Below are 17,225 nucleotides of genomic sequence, written 5' to 3' on the forward strand. Positions count from 1 at the left end.
TGAATTTGTCGCACAGAAAGTTGCAGGCCAAATATGTGTGACATTTCTGCGACTTTAGCTTCTAGAGCATTTTTACAACATTATACATAGGTGCTGAATACATAAAAAGCGACTGTTCAGCGACAGACAAGTCGCATCGGCTGAAAGTAGGCCAGAATGTCAGTCCATGTTGGAGCAGGTTTAGATACAGTCTAAAGTATAGATCTCAAAGTCTGTGCACAGAATTTAGCAAGGCCTCGCACCTTCTGATGCATCAGGTAGGTGCACAATAGCATAGCCTAACCCTCTGTACTTTGGTCTATATTGATGCGGGACATAGACAGCCAGCTGATGACCAATCCATTAGTGCAATGGATGGCTGGAAGCATTTGTCTTTGCCTTTGCAATACCACAGAAGCAATGCATGGTCAATGTACAGCAATGACACACCTGTGTGAACAGCCAGGAGACCCCCCCCCCATGTTATGTTACATAGTTACATAGTTAGTACGGTCGAAAAAAGACATATGTCCATCAAGTTCAACCAGGGAATTAAGGGGTAGGGGTGTGGCGCGATATTGGGGGAAGGGATGAGATTTTATATTTCTTCATAAGCATTAATCTTATTTTGTCAATTAGGAACATTCAGCACCCACCCGCTATCAAGGCAGCTGCCTATCATGTCATGCCCTACCTGCACAGGTGTGCTGGCTACTCAAATGATCCAATTAAGGAGGCCATTTAGTCAGCAGCAGCAGAAGTCCTGTGCCTGGACGCTCCAACAGCGGCCAGACACAAGCAGAAGCAGCAGAAGCAGCAGCAGCAGCACCACCTTTTGTTTTTTGGCTGCAGCAGCAGCAAGGCCCACAGGGCTGGCTAGCTGGCTAGCCAGCAAGCAGGTAGCAATGAAAGTAGGAATCTTTCTTTTAACCCTGTAAGGGGGTGGTGCACTGTACCCGAAGATACTGCCATATCGGGTCAATGCATAGGGCGACGGAAGCAAGCTTCGAAATCGGCCCCCGTTCCTCAAAAATCCATTTAATATATGGTCCCCCAGATAGGGGACGTATCAGATATTAAACTGATAAGAACAGATACTACACTTGATCTTAGCCAAAGGCCGAGAAGCGATAACCGTGAAAGGGGCGGGCCCAACAAGGTCCCCTTCATGGGCACTATCACTGCTTGCTGTCAGGGAGGCTGCCAGACAATTTTCCATGCACACTCTGGGCTGGGGGGCAGTCAACCACCAGTACACACAGCAGAACCTAAACCCATACCATTATTGCTAAGCAGCAAGACAGGGGCCCATTGCACTCCCACGGGGCCTTTTTAAATGCAATCCATAACCCGGATTTGCCAGGAACCCTTCTTACTCCTCCTACTTGCATGTGACACTGGGCTTAGGATCTGCATAGGAAACACACACACAAGCACACACCTACCTTTGTTGCCTGCAGATGCCTCCTTGGCTGTCCCCAAACGGTATCAAACCAACACCCACGGGAAGCTGTAAGCATAGAGGACATGCCTGCACCCCATTGGACTTACCTGTGTGGGTTAAACCCGGGTTATTTGACAACCTATGGCGGTGATGGTTCTGCTCAGGCAGAGCAGTGCTGATGCTCCTCATAAAGCTGTCGCTGCTGTGAAGGTTCTAGGTGACATCACAAATCCCTATGGTTACATACACAACAAAGCTGGGTTGTTGTTGTTTACACTCTGCAAGGCCTGTGGAAGTGAGTGACATCATAGCACTGTAGTTCTGAGGGTTCTAGATGGATGCAACAATCTCCTGTTGCTTCTATGAAGGCCATAATAGACGACATCACCAAACAGCTCCATAGTCACATACACAGCAAAGGAGAGATGTTGTTTACACCTAGTGATGTCAGTGGTATTGAGTGACATCACAGCACAGTGCTAAGGCTCCTGGGCCTGGACAACAGCAGCGGCTGCAATATCTCAACGGAGAATACGTTTATATATATGTGTGTGTGTGCGCGTATATATATATATATATATATATATATATATATATATATATATATTTCTCCGCCGAAATCACTTTTAAACCCATTTCCACCTTTTTTTCCCTTCTCTTCCTCTTACTTTTTTTTCACGTTTTTTTACGTTTTTCTCCTTTTCGCCTCTTTTCTGGGCGTATTATTCTTCTTTTTCTTCTTTTTTTCGTCTAATGCATACCCCATCAGTGCAGCAATGCTTATTCAATACCGCCAGCAGATGGAGACACTGGGGGATAATTTTCTAAGGATTTATACTGATTTTTCCTGTCTGAATTTGTCGCACAGAAAGTTGCAGGCCAAATATGTGTGACATTTCTGCGACTTTAGCTTCTAGAGCATTTTTACAACATTATACATAGGTGCTGAATACATAAAAAAGCGACTGTTCAGCGACAGACAAGTCGCATCGGCTGAAAGTAGGCCAGAATGTCAGTCCATGTTGGAGCAGGTTTAGATACAGTCTAAAGTATAGATCTCAAAGTCTGTGCACAGAATTTAGCAAGGGCCTCGCACCTTCTGATGCATCAGGTAGGTGCACAATAGCATAGCCTAACCCTCTGTACTTTGGTCTATATTGATGCGGGACATAGACAGCCAGCTGATGACCAATCCATTAGTGCAATGGATGGCTGGAAGCATTTGTCTTTGCCTTTGCAATACCACAGAAGCAATGCATGGTCAATGTACAGCAATGACACACCTGTGTGAACAGCCAGGAGACCCCCCCCCCATGTTATGTTACATAGTTACATAGTTAGTACGGTCGAAAAAAGACATATGTCCATCAAGTTCAACCAGGGAATTAAGGGGTAGGGGTGTGGCGCGATATTGGGGAAGGGATGAGATTTTATATTTCTTCATAAGCATTAATCTTATTTTGTCAATTAGGAACATTCAGCACCCACCCGCTATCAAGGCAGCTGCCTATCATGTCATGCCCTACCTGCACAGGTGTGCTGGCTACTCAAATGATCCAATTAAGGAGGCCATTTAGTCAGCAGCAGCAGAAGTCCTGTGCCTGGACGCTCCAACAGCGGCCAGACACAAGCAGAAGCAGCAGAAGCAGCAGCAGCAGCACCACCTTTTGTTTTTGGCTGCAGCAGCAGCAAGGCCCACAGGGCTGGCTAGCTGGCTAGCCAGCAAGCAGGTAGCAATGAAAGTAGGAATCTTTCTTTTTAACCCTGTAAGGGGGTGGTGCACTGTACCCGAAGATACTGCCATATCGGGTCAATGCATAGGGCGACGGAAGCAAGCTTCGAAATCGGCCCCCGTTCTCAAAAATCCATTTAATATATGGTCCCCAGATAGGGGACGTATCAGATATTAAACTGATAAGAACAGATACTACACTTGATCTTAGCCAAAAGGCCGAGAAGCGATAACCGTGAAAGGGGCGGGCCCAACAAGGTCCCCTTCATGGGCACTATCACTGCTTGCTGTCAGGGAGGCTGCCAGACAATTTTCCATGCACACTCTGGGCTGGGGGGCAGTCAACCACCAGTACACACAGCAGAACCTAAACCCATACCATTATTGCTAAGCAGCAAGACAGGGGCCCATTGCACTCCCACGGGGCCTTTTTAAATGCAATCCATAACCCGGATTTGCCAGGAACCCTTCTTACTCCTCCTACTTGCATGTGACACTGGGCTTAGGATCTGCATAGGAAACACACACACAAGCACACACCTACCTTTGTTGCCTGCAGATGCCTCCTTGGCTGTCCCCAAACGGTATCAAACCAACACCCACGGGAAGCTGTAAGCATAGAGGACATGCCTGCACCCCATTGGACTTACCTGTGTGGGTTAAACCCGGGTTATTTGACAACCTATGGCGGTGATGGTTCTGCTCAGGCAGAGCAGTGCTGATGCTCCTCATAAAGCTGTCGCTGCTGTGAAGGTTCTAGGTGACATCACAAATCCCTATGGTTACATACACAACAAAGCTGGGTTGTTGTTGTTTACACTCTGCAAGGCCTGTGGAAGTGAGTGACATCATAGCACTGTAGTTCTGAGGGTTCTAGATGGATGCAACAATCTCCTGTTGCTTCTATGAAGGCCATAATAGACGACATCACCAAACAGCTCCATAGTCACATACACAGCAAAGGAGAGATGTTGTTTACACCTAGTGATGTCAGTGGTATTGAGTGACATCACAGCACAGTGCTAAGGCTCCTGGGCCTGGACACAGCAGCGGCTGCAATATCTCAACGGAGAATACGTTTATATATATGTGTGTGTGTGCGCGTATATATATATATATATATATATATATATATATATATATATATATATATATATATTTCTCCGCCGAAATCACTTTTAAACCCATTTCCACCTTTTTTTCCCTTCTCTTCCTCTTACTTTTTTTTCACGTTTTTTTACGTTTTTCTCCTTTTCGCCTCTTTTCTGGGCGTATTATTCTTCTTTTTCTTCTTTTTTTTCGTCTAATGCATACCCCATCAGTGCAGCAATGCTTATTCAATACCGCCAGCAGATGGAGACACTGGGGGATAATTTTCTAAGGATTTATACTGATTTTTCCTGTCTGAATTTGTCGCACAGAAAGTTGCAGGCCAAATATGTGTGACATTTCTGCGACTTTAGCTTCTAGAGCATTTTTACAACATTATACATAGGTGCTGAATACATAAAAAGCGACTGTTCAGCGACAGACAAGTCGCATCGGCTGAAAGTAGGCCAGAATGTCAGTCCATGTTGGAGCAGGTTTAGATACAGTCTAAAGTATAGATCTCAAAGTCTGTGCACAGAATTTAGCAAGGGCCTCGCACCTTCTGATGCATCAGGTAGGTGCACAATAGCATAGCCTAACCCTCTGTACTTTGGTCTATATTGATGCGGGACATAGACAGCCAGCTGATGACCAATCCATTAGTGCAATGGATGGCTGGAAGCATTTGTCTTTGCCTTTGCAATACCACAGAAGCAATGCATGGTCAATGTACAGCAATGACACACCTGTGTGAACAGCCAGGAGACCCCCCCCCATGTTATGTTACATAGTTACATAGTTAGTACGGTCGAAAAAAGACATATGTCCATCAAGTTCAACCAGGGAATTAAGGGGTAGGGGTGTGGCGCGATATTGGGGAAGGGATGAGATTTTATATTTCTTCATAAGCATTAATCTTATTTTGTCAATTAGGAACATTCAGCACCCACCCGCTATCAAGGCAGCTGCCTATCATGTCATGCCCTACCTGCACAGGTGTGCTGGCTACTCAAATGATCCAATTAAGGAGGCCATTTAGTCAGCAGCAGCAGAAGTCCTGTGCCTGGACGCTCCAACAGCGGCCAGACACAAGCAGAAGCAGCAGAAGCAGCAGCAGCAGCACCACCTTTTGTTTTTTGGCTGCAGCAGCAGCAAGGCCCACAGGGCTGGCTAGCTGGCTAGCCAGCAAGCAGGTAGCAATGAAAGTAGGAATCTTTCTTTTTAACCCTGTAAGGGGGTGGTGCACTGTACCCGAAGATACTGCCATATCGGGTCAATGCATAGGGCGACGGAAGCAAGCTTCGAAATCGGCCCCCGTTCTCAAAAATCCATTTAATATATGGTCCCCAGATAGGGGACGTATCAGATATTAAACTGATAAGAACAGATACTACACTTGATCTTAGCCAAAAGGCCGAGAAGCGATAACCGTGAAAGGGGCGGGCCCAACAAGGTCCCCTTCATGGGCACTATCACTGCTTGCTGTCAGGGAGGCTGCCAGACAATTTTCCATGCACACTCTGGGCTGGGGGGCAGTCAACCACCAGTACACACAGCAGAACCTAAACCCATACCATTATTGCTAAGCAGCAAGACAGGGGCCCATTGCACTCCCACGGGGCCTTTTTAAATGCAATCCATAACCCGGATTTGCCAGGAACCCTTCTTACTCCTCCTACTTGCATGTGACACTGGGCTTAGGATCTGCATAGGAAACACACACACAAGCACACACCTACCTTTGTTGCCTGCAGATGCCTCCTTGGCTGTCCCCAAACGGTATCAAACCAACACCCACGGGAAGCTGTAAGCATAGAGGACATGCCTGCACCCCATTGGACTTACCTGTGTGGGTTAAACCCGGGTTATTTGACAACCTATGGCGGTGATGGTTCTGCTCAGGCAGAGCAGTGCTGATGCTCCTCATAAAGCTGTCGCTGCTGTGAAGGTTCTAGGTGACATCACAAATCCCTATGGTTACATACACAACAAAGCTGGGTTGTTGTTGTTTACACTCTGCAAGGCCTGTGGAAGTGAGTGACATCATAGCACTGTAGTTCTGAGGGTTCTAGATGGATGCAACAATCTCCTGTTGCTTCTATGAAGGCCATAATAGACGACATCACCAAACAGCTCCATAGTCACATACACAGCAAAGGAGAGATGTTGTTTACACCTAGTGATGTCAGTGGTATTGAGTGACATCACAGCACAGTGCTAAGGCTCCTGGGCCTGGACACAGCAGCGGCTGCAATATCTCAACGGAGAATACGTTTATATATATGTGTGTGTGTGCGCGTATATATATATATATATATATATATATATATATATATATATATATATATATTTCTCCGCCGAAATCACTTTTAAACCCATTTCCACCTTTTTTTCCCTTCTCTTCCTCTTACTTTTTTTTCACGTTTTTTTACGTTTTTCTCCTTTTCGCCTCTTTTCTGGGCGTATTATTCTTCTTTTTCTTCTTTTTTTTCGTCTAATGCATACCCCATCAGTGCAGCAATGCTTATTCAATACCGCCAGCAGATGGAGACACTGGGGGATAATTTTCTAAGGATTTATACTGATTTTTCCTGTCTGAATTTGTCGCACAGAAAGTTGCAGGCCAAATATGTGTGACATTTCTGCGACTTTAGCTTCTAGAGCATTTTTACAACATTATACATAGGTGCTGAATACATAAAAAGCGACTGTTCAGCGACAGACAAGTCGCATCGGCTGAAAGTAGGCCAGAATGTCAGTCCATGTTGGAGCAGGTTTAGATACAGTCTAAAGTATAGATCTCAAAGTCTGTGCACAGAATTTAGCAAGGGCCTCGCACCTTCTGATGCATCAGGTAGGTGCACAATAGCATAGCCTAACCCTCTGTACTTTGGTCTATATTGATGCGGGACATAGACAGCCAGCTGATGACCAATCCATTAGTGCAATGGATGGCTGGAAGCATTTGTCTTTGCCTTTGCAATACCACAGAAGCAATGCATGGTCAATGTACAGCAATGACACACCTGTGTGAACAGCCAGGAGACCCCCCCCCCCATGTTATGTTACATAGTTACATAGTTAGTACGGTCGAAAAAAGACATATGTCCATCAAGTTCAACCAGGGAATTAAGGGGTAGGGGTGTGGCGCGATATTGGGGAAGGGATGAGATTTTATATTTCTTCATAAGCATTAATCTTATTTTGTCAATTAGGAACATTCAGCACCCACCCGCTATCAAGGCAGCTGCCTATCATGTCATGCCCTACCTGCACAGGTGTGCTGGCTACTCAAATGATCCAATTAAGGAGGCCATTTAGTCAGCAGCAGCAGAAGTCCTGTGCCTGGACGCTCCAACAGCGGCCAGACACAAGCAGAAGCAGCAGAAGCAGCAGCAGCAGCACCACCTTTTGTTTTTTGGCTGCAGCAGCAGCAAGGCCCACAGGGCTGGCTAGCTGGCTAGCCAGCAAGCAGGTAGCAATGAAAGTAGGAATCTTTCTTTTTAACCCTGTAAGGGGGTGGTGCACTGTACCCGAAGATACTGCCATATCGGGTCAATGCATAGGGCGACGGAAGCAAGCTTCGAAATCGGCCCCCGTTCTCAAAAATCCATTTAATATATGGTCCCCAGATAGGGGACGTATCAGATATTAAACTGATAAGAACAGATACTACACTTGATCTTAGCCAAAAGGCCGAGAAGCGATAACCGTGAAAGGGGCGGGCCCAACAAGGTCCCCTTCATGGGCACTATCACTGCTTGCTGTCAGGGAGGCTGCCAGACAATTTTCCATGCACACTCTGGGCTGGGGGGCAGTCAACCACCAGTACACACAGCAGAACCTAAACCCATACCATTATTGCTAAGCAGCAAGACAGGGGCCCATTGCACTCCCACGGGGCCTTTTTAAATGCAATCCATAACCCGGATTTGCCAGGAACCCTTCTTACTCCTCCTACTTGCATGTGACACTGGGCTTAGGATCTGCATAGGAAACACACACACAAGCACACACCTACCTTTGTTGCCTGCAGATGCCTCCTTGGCTGTCCCCAAACGGTATCAAACCAACACCCACGGGAAGCTGTAAGCATAGAGGACATGCCTGCACCCCATTGGACTTACCTGTGTGGGTTAAACCCGGGTTATTTGACAACCTATGGCGGTGATGGTTCTGCTCAGGCAGAGCAGTGCTGATGCTCCTCATAAAGCTGTCGCTGCTGTGAAGGTTCTAGGTGACATCACAAATCCCTATGGTTACATACACAACAAAGCTGGGTTGTTGTTGTTTACACTCTGCAAGGCCTGTGGAAGTGAGTGACATCATAGCACTGTAGTTCTGAGGGTTCTAGATGGATGCAACAATCTCCTGTTGCTTCTATGAAGGCCATAATAGACGACATCACCAAACAGCTCCATAGTCACATACACAGCAAAGGAGAGATGTTGTTTACACCTAGTGATGTCAGTGGTATTGAGTGACATCACAGCACAGTGCTAAGGCTCCTGGGCCTGGACACAGCAGCGGCTGCAATATCTCAACGGAGAATACGTTTATATATATGTGTGTGTGTGCGCGTATATATATATATATATATATATATATATATATATATATATATATATATTTCTCCGCCGAAATCACTTTTAAACCCATTCCACCTTTTTTTCCCTTCTCTTCCTCTTACTTTTTTTTCACGTTTTTTTACGTTTTTCTCCTTTTCGCCTCTTTTCTGGGCGTATTATTCTTCTTTTTCTTCTTTTTTTTCGTCTAATGCATACCCCATCAGTGCAGCAATGCTTATTCAATACCGCCAGCAGATGGAGACACTGGGGGATAATTTTCTAAGGATTTATACTGATTTTTCCTGTCTGAATTTGTCGCACAGAAAGTTGCAGGCCAAATATGTGTGACATTTCTGCGACTTTAGCTTCTAGAGCATTTTTACAACATTATACATAGGTGCTGAATACATAAAAAGCGACTGTTCAGCGACAGACAAGTCGCATCGGCTGAAAGTAGGCCAGAATGTCAGTCCATGTTGGAGCAGGTTTAGATACAGTCTAAAGTATAGATCTCAAAGTCTGTGCACAGAATTTAGCAAGGGCCTCGCACCTTCTGATGCATCAGGTAGGTGCACAATAGCATAGCCTAACCCTCTGTACTTTGGTCTATATTGATGCGGGACATAGACAGCCAGCTGATGACCAATCCATTAGTGCAATGGATGGCTGGAAGCATTTGTCTTTGCCTTTGCAATACCACAGAAGCAATGCATGGTCAATGTACAGCAATGACACACCTGTGTGAACAGCCAGGAGACCCCCCCCCCATGTTATGTTACATAGTTACATAGTTAGTACGGTCGAAAAAAGACATATGTCCATCAAGTTCAACCAGGGAATTAAGGGGTAGGGGTGTGGCGCGATATTGGGGAAGGGATGAGATTTTATATTTCTTCATAAGCATTAATCTTATTTTGTCAATTAGGAACATTCAGCACCCACCCGCTATCAAGGCAGCTGCCTATCATGTCATGCCCTACCTGCACAGGTGTGCTGGCTACTCAAATGATCCAATTAAGGAGGCCATTTAGTCAGCAGCAGCAGAAGTCCTGTGCCTGGACGCTCCAACAGCGGCCAGACACAAGCAGAAGCAGCAGAAGCAGCAGCAGCAGCACCACCTTTTGTTTTTTGGCTGCAGCAGCAGCAAGGCCCACAGGGCTGGCTAGCTGGCTAGCCAGCAAGCAGGTAGCAATGAAAGTAGGAATCTTTCTTTTTAACCCTGTAAGGGGGTGGTGCACTGTACCCGAAGATACTGCCATATCGGGTCAATGCATAGGGCGACGGAAGCAAGCTTCGAAATCGGCCCCCGTTCTCAAAAATCCATTTAATATATGGTCCCCAGATAGGGGACGTATCAGATATTAAACTGATAAGAACAGATACTACACTTGATCTTAGCCAAAAGGCCGAGAAGCGATAACCGTGAAAGGGGCGGGCCCAACAAGGTCCCCTTCATGGGCACTATCACTGCTTGCTGTCAGGGAGGCTGCCAGACAATTTTCCATGCACACTCTGGGCTGGGGGGCAGTCAACCACCAGTACACACAGCAGAACCTAAACCCATACCATTATTGCTAAGCAGCAAGACAGGGGCCCATTGCACTCCCACGGGGCCTTTTTAAATGCAATCCATAACCCGGATTTGCCAGGAACCCTTCTTACTCCTCCTACTTGCATGTGACACTGGGCTTAGGATCTGCATAGGAAACACACACACAAGCACACACCTACCTTTGTTGCCTGCAGATGCCTCCTTGGCTGTCCCCAAACGGTATCAAACCAACACCCACGGGAAGCTGTAAGCATAGAGGACATGCCTGCACCCCATTGGACTTACCTGTGTGGGTTAAACCCGGGTTATTTGACAACCTATGGCGGTGATGGTTCTGCTCAGGCAGAGCAGTGCTGATGCTCCTCATAAAGCTGTCGCTGCTGTGAAGGTTCTAGGTGACATCACAAATCCCTATGGTTACATACACAACAAAGCTGGGTTGTTGTTGTTTACACTCTGCAAGGCCTGTGGAAGTGAGTGACATCATAGCACTGTAGTTCTGAGGGTTCTAGATGGATGCAACAATCTCCTGTTGCTTCTATGAAGGCCATAATAGACGACATCACCAAACAGCTCCATAGTCACATACACAGCAAAGGAGAGATGTTGTTTACACCTAGTGATGTCAGTGGTATTGAGTGACATCACAGCACAGTGCTAAGGCTCCTGGGCCTGGACACAGCAGCGGCTGCAATATCTCAACGGAGAATACGTTTATATATATGTGTGTGTGTGCGCGTATATATATATATATATATATATATATATATATATATATATATATATATTTCTCCGCCGAAATCACTTTTAAACCCATTTCCACCTTTTTTTCCCTTCTCTTCCTCTTACTTTTTTTTCACGTTTTTTTACGTTTTTCTCCTTTTCGCCTCTTTTCTGGGCGTATTATTCTTCTTTTTCTTCTTTTTTTTCGTCTAATGCATACCCCATCAGTGCAGCAATGCTTATTCAATACCGCCAGCAGATGGAGACACTGGGGGATAATTTTCTAAGGATTTATACTGATTTTTCCTGTCTGAATTTGTCGCACAGAAAGTTGCAGGCCAAATATGTGTGACATTTCTGCGACTTTAGCTTCTAGAGCATTTTTACAACATTATACATAGGTGCTGAATACATAAAAAGCGACTGTTCAGCGACAGACAAGTCGCATCGGCTGAAAGTAGGCCAGAATGTCAGTCCATGTTGGAGCAGGTTTAGATACAGTCTAAAGTATAGATCTCAAAGTCTGTGCACAGAATTTAGCAAGGGCCTCGCACCTTCTGATGCATCAGGTAGGTGCACAATAGCATAGCCTAACCCTCTGTACTTTGGTCTATATTGATGCGGGACATAGACAGCCAGCTGATGACCAATCCATTAGTGCAATGGATGGCTGGAAGCATTTGTCTTTGCCTTTGCAATACCACAGAAGCAATGCATGGTCAATGTACAGCAATGACACACCTGTGTGAACAGCCAGGAGACCCCCCCCCCATGTTATGTTACATAGTTACATAGTTAGTACGGTCGAAAAAAGACATATGTCCATCAAGTTCAACCAGGGAATTAAGGGGTAGGGGTGTGGCGCGATATTGGGGAAGGGATGAGATTTTATATTTCTTCATAAGCATTAATCTTATTTTGTCAATTAGGAACATTCAGCACCCACCCGCTATCAAGGCAGCTGCCTATCATGTCATGCCCTACCTGCACAGGTGTGCTGGCTACTCAAATGATCCAATTAAGGAGGCCATTTAGTCAGCAGCAGCAGAAGTCCTGTGCCTGGACGCTCCAACAGCGGCCAGACACAAGCAGAAGCAGCAGAAGCAGCAGCAGCAGCACCACCTTTTGTTTTTTGGCTGCAGCAGCAGCAAGGCCCACAGGGCTGGCTAGCTGGCTAGCCAGCAAGCAGGTAGCAATGAAAGTAGGAATCTTTCTTTTTAACCCTGTAAGGGGGTGGTGCACTGTACCCGAAGATACTGCCATATCGGGTCAATGCATAGGGCGACGGAAGCAAGCTTCGAAATCGGCCCCCGTTCTCAAAAATCCATTTAATATATGGTCCCCAGATAGGGGACGTATCAGATATTAAACTGATAAGAACAGATACTACACTTGATCTTAGCCAAAAGGCCGAGAAGCGATAACCGTGAAAGGGGCGGGCCCAACAAGGTCCCCTTCATGGGCACTATCACTGCTTGCTGTCAGGGAGGCTGCCAGACAATTTTCCATGCACACTCTGGGCTGGGGGGCAGTCAACCACCAGTACACACAGCAGAACCTAAACCCATACCATTATTGCTAAGCAGCAAGACAGGGGCCCATTGCACTCCCACGGGGCCTTTTTAAATGCAATCCATAACCCGGATTTGCCAGGAACCCTTCTTACTCCTCCTACTTGCATGTGACACTGGGCTTAGGATCTGCATAGGAAACACACACACAAGCACACACCTACCTTTGTTGCCTGCAGATGCCTCCTTGGCTGTCCCCAAACGGTATCAAACCAACACCCACGGGAAGCTGTAAGCATAGAGGACATGCCTGCACCCCATTGGACTTACCTGTGTGGGTTAAACCCGGGTTATTTGACAACCTATGGCGGTGATGGTTCTGCTCAGGCAGAGCAGTGCTGATGCTCCTCATAAAGCTGTCGCTGCTGTGAAGGTTCTAGGTGACATCACAAATCCCTATGGTTACATACACAACAAAGCTGGGTTGTTGTTGTTTACACTCTGCAAGGCCTGTGGAAGTGAGTGACATCATAGCACTGTAGTTCTGAGGGTTCTAGATGGATGCAACAATCTCCTGTTGCTTCTATGAAGGCCATAATAGACGACATCACCAAACAGCTCCATAGTCACATACACAGCAAAGGAGAGATGTTGTTTACACCTAGTGATGTCAGTGGTATTGAGTGACATCACAGCACAGTGCTAAGGCTCCTGGGCCTGGACACAGCAGCGGCTGCAATATCTCAACGGAGAATACGTTTATATATATGTGTGTGTGTGCGCGTATATATATATATATATATATATATATATATATATTTCTCCGCCGAAATCACTTTTAAACCCATTTCCACCTTTTTTTCCCTTCTCTTCCTCTTACTTTTTTTTCACGTTTTTTTACGTTTTTCTCCTTTTCGCCTCTTTTCTGGGCGTATTATTCTTCTTTTTCTTCTTTTTTTTCGTCTAATGCATACCCCATCAGTGCAGCAATGCTTATTCAATACCGCCAGCAGATGGAGACACTGGGGGATAATTTTCTAAGGATTTATACTGATTTTTCCTGTCTGAATTTGTCGCACAGAAAGTTGCAGGCCAAATATGTGTGACATTTCTGCGACTTTAGCTTCTAGAGCATTTTTACAACATTATACATAGGTGCTGAATACATAAAAAGCGACTGTTCAGCGACAGACAAGTCGCATCGGCTGAAAGTAGGCCAGAATGTCAGTCCATGTTGGAGCAGGTTTAGATACAGTCTAAAGTATAGATCTCAAAGTCTGTGCACAGAATTTAGCAAGGGCCTCGCACCTTCTGATGCATCAGGTAGGTGCACAATAGCATAGCCTAACCCTCTGTACTTTGGTCTATATTGATGCGGGACATAGACAGCCAGCTGATGACCAATCCATTAGTGCAATGGATGGCTGGAAGCATTTGTCTTTGCCTTTGCAATACCACAGAAGCAATGCATGGTCAATGTACAGCAATGACACACCTGTGTGAACAGCCAGGAGACCCCCCCCCATGTTATGTTACATAGTTACATAGTTAGTACGGTCGAAAAAAGACATATGTCCATCAAGTTCAACCAGGGAATTAAGGGGTAGGGGTGTGGCGCGATATTGGGGAAGGGATGAGATTTTATATTTCTTCATAAGCATTAATCTTATTTTGTCAATTAGGAACATTCAGCACCCACCCGCTATCAAGGCAGCTGCCTATCATGTCATGCCCTACCTGCACAGGTGTGCTGGCTACTCAAATGATCCAATTAAGGAGGCCATTTAGTCAGCAGCAGCAGAAGTCCTGTGCCTGGACGCTCCAACAGCGGCCAGACACAAGCAGAAGCAGCAGAAGCAGCAGCAGCAGCACCACCTTTTGTTTTTTGGCTGCAGCAGCAGCAAGGCCCACAGGGCTGGCTAGCTGGCTAGCCAGCAAGCAGGTAGCAATGAAAGTAGGAATCTTTCTTTTTAACCCTGTAAGGGGGTGGTGCACTGTACCCGAAGATACTGCCATATCGGGTCAATGCATAGGGCGACGGAAGCAAGCTTCGAAATCGGCCCCCGTTCTCAAAAATCCATTTAATATATGGTCCCCAGATAGGGGACGTATCAGATATTAAACTGATAAGAACAGATACTACACTTGATCTTAGCCAAAAGGCCGAGAAGCGATAACCGTGAAAGGGGCGGGCCCAACAAGGTCCCCTTCATGGGCACTATCACTGCTTGCTGTCAGGGAGGCTGCCAGACAATTTTCCATGCACACTCTGGGCTGGGGGGCAGTCAACCACCAGTACACACAGCAGAACCTAAACCCATACCATTATTGCTAAGCAGCAAGACAGGGGCCCATTGCACTCCCACGGGGCCTTTTTAAATGCAATCCATAACCCGGATTTGCCAGGAACCCTTCTTACTCCTCCTACTTGCATGTGACACTGGGCTTAGGATCTGCATAGGAAACACACACACAAGCACACACCTACCTTTGTTGCCTGCAGATGCCTCCTTGGCTGTCCCCAAACGGTATCAAACCAACACCCACGGGAAGCTGTAAGCATAGAGGACATGCCTGCACCCCATTGGACTTACCTGTGTGGGTTAAACCCGGGTTATTTGACAACCTATGGCGGTGATGGTTCTGCTCAGGCAGAGCAGTGCTGATGCTCCTCATAAAGCTGTCGCTGCTGTGAAGGTTCTAGGTGACATCACAAATCCCTATGGTTACATACACAACAAAGCTGGGTTGTTGTTGTTTACACTCTGCAAGGCCTGTGGAAGTGAGTGACATCATAGCACTGTAGTTCTGAGGGTTCTAGATGGATGCAACAATCTCCTGTTGCTTCTATGAAGGCCATAATAGACGACATCACCAAACAGCTCCATAGTCACATACACAGCAAAGGAGAGATGTTGTTTACACCTAGTGATGTCAGTGGTATTGAGTGACATCACAGCACAGTGCTAAGGCTCCTGGGCCTGGACACAGCAGCGGCTGCAATATCTCAACGGAGAATACGTTTATATATATGTGTGTGTGTGCGCGTATATATATATATATATATATATATATATATATATATATATATATATTTCTCCGCCGAAATCACTTTTAAACCCATTTCCACCTTTTTTTCCCTTCTCTTCCTCTTACTTTTTTTTCACGTTTTTTTACGTTTTTCTCCTTTTCGCCTCTTTTCTGGGCGTATTATTCTTCTTTTTCTTCTTTTTTTTCGTCTAATGCATACCCCATCAGTGCAGCAATGCTTATTCAATACCGCCAGCAGATGGAGACACTGGGGGATAATTTTCTAAGGATTTATACTGATTTTTCCTGTCTGAATTTGTCGCACAGAAAGTTGCAGGCCAAATATGTGTGACATTTCTGCGACTTTAGCTTCTAGAGCATTTTTACAACATTATACATAGGTGCTGAATACATAAAAAGCGACTGTTCAGCGACAGACAAGTCGCATCGGCTGAAAGTAGGCCAGAATGTCAGTCCATGTTGGAGCAGGTTTAGATACAGTCTAAAGTATAGATCTCAAAGTCTGTGCACAGAATTTAGCAAGGGCCTCGCACCTTCTGATGCATCAGGTAGGTGCACAATAGCATAGCCTAACCCTCTGTACTTTGGTCTATATTGATGCGGGACATAGACAGCCAGCTGATGACCAATCCATTAGTGCAATGGATGGCTGGAAGCATTTGTCTTTGCCTTTGCAATACCACAGAAGCAATGCATGGTCAATGTACAGCAATGACACACCTGTGTGAACAGCCAGGAGACCCCCCCCCCCCATGTTATGTTACATAGTTACATAGTTAGTACGGTCGAAAAAAGACATATGTCCATCAAGTTCAACCAGGGAATTAAGGGGTAGGGGTGTGGCGCGATATTGGGGAAGGGATGAGATTTTATATTTCTTCATAAGCATTAATCTTATTTTGTCAATTAGGAACATTCAGCACCCACCCGCTATCAAGGCAGCTGCCTATCATGTCATGCCCTACCTGCACAGGTGTGCTGGCTACTCAAATGATCCAATTAAGGAGGCCATTTAGTCAGCAGCAGCAGAAGTCCTGTGCCTGGACGCTCCAACAGCGGCCAGACACAAGCAGAAGCAGCAGAAGCAGCAGCAGCAGCACCACCTTTTGTTTTTTGGCTGCAGCAGCAGCAAGGCCCACAGGGCTGGCTAGCTGGCTAGCCAGCAAGCAGGTAGCAATGAAAGTAGGAATCTTTCTTTTTAACCCTGTAAGGGGGTGGTGCACTGTACCCGAAGATACTGCCATATCGGGTCAATGCATAGGGCGACGGAAGCAAGCTTCGAAATAGGCCCCCGTTCTCAAAAATCCATTTAATATATGGTCCCCAGATACTACACTTGATCTTAGCCAAAAGGCCGAGAAGCGATAACCGTGAAAGGGGCGGGCCCAACAAGGTCCCCTTCATGGGCACTATCACTGCTTGCTGTCAGGGAGGCTGCCAGACAATTTTCCATGCACACTCTGGGCTGGGGGGCAGTCAACCACCAGTACACACAGCAGAACCTAAACCCATACCATTATTGCTAAGCAGCAAGACAGGGGCCCATTGCACTCCCACGGGGCCTTTTTAAATGCAA

At 46.1% G+C, this 17,225-nt stretch overlaps 7 non-coding genes and 1 pseudogene across 7 annotated transcripts; all 8 read right to left on the reverse strand.

Moving 5' to 3' along the window:
• Positions 1-919: 919 nt before the first annotated feature.
• On the reverse strand, positions 920-1,111 carry LOC130331293 (U2 spliceosomal RNA). The gene has a single exon (XR_008874228.1). It is a non-coding gene; the product is annotated as a U2 spliceosomal RNA (small nuclear RNA).
• Positions 1,112-3,195: 2,084 nt separating this feature from the next.
• LOC130331326 (U2 spliceosomal RNA) lies at positions 3,196-3,386 on the reverse strand. The gene has a single exon (XR_008874248.1). It is a non-coding gene; the product is annotated as a U2 spliceosomal RNA (small nuclear RNA).
• Positions 3,387-5,479: 2,093 nt separating this feature from the next.
• Positions 5,480-5,670, reverse strand: LOC130331338 (U2 spliceosomal RNA). The gene has a single exon (XR_008874259.1). It is a non-coding gene; the product is annotated as a U2 spliceosomal RNA (small nuclear RNA).
• A 2,091-nt stretch (positions 5,671-7,761) lies between these two features.
• LOC130331350 (U2 spliceosomal RNA) lies at positions 7,762-7,952 on the reverse strand. The gene has a single exon (XR_008874270.1). It is a non-coding gene; the product is annotated as a U2 spliceosomal RNA (small nuclear RNA).
• A 2,087-nt stretch (positions 7,953-10,039) lies between these two features.
• Positions 10,040-10,230, reverse strand: LOC130331218 (U2 spliceosomal RNA). Its single transcript, XR_008874160.1, has one exon. It is a non-coding gene; the product is annotated as a U2 spliceosomal RNA (small nuclear RNA).
• A 2,088-nt stretch (positions 10,231-12,318) lies between these two features.
• LOC130331230 (U2 spliceosomal RNA) lies at positions 12,319-12,509 on the reverse strand. The gene has a single exon (XR_008874171.1). It is a non-coding gene; the product is annotated as a U2 spliceosomal RNA (small nuclear RNA).
• A 2,073-nt stretch (positions 12,510-14,582) lies between these two features.
• On the reverse strand, positions 14,583-14,773 carry LOC130331242 (U2 spliceosomal RNA). Its single transcript, XR_008874182.1, has one exon. It is a non-coding gene; the product is annotated as a U2 spliceosomal RNA (small nuclear RNA).
• Positions 14,774-16,861: 2,088 nt separating this feature from the next.
• On the reverse strand, positions 16,862-17,015 carry LOC130331294 (U2 spliceosomal RNA; annotated as a pseudogene).
• Between the last annotated feature and the right edge of the window lie 210 nt (positions 17,016-17,225).

The sequence above is a fragment of the Hyla sarda genome, unplaced genomic scaffold (assembly GCF_029499605.1).
Source record: "Hyla sarda isolate aHylSar1 unplaced genomic scaffold, aHylSar1.hap1 scaffold_347, whole genome shotgun sequence".
Lineage (NCBI taxonomy): Eukaryota > Metazoa > Chordata > Amphibia > Anura > Hylidae > Hyla > Hyla sarda.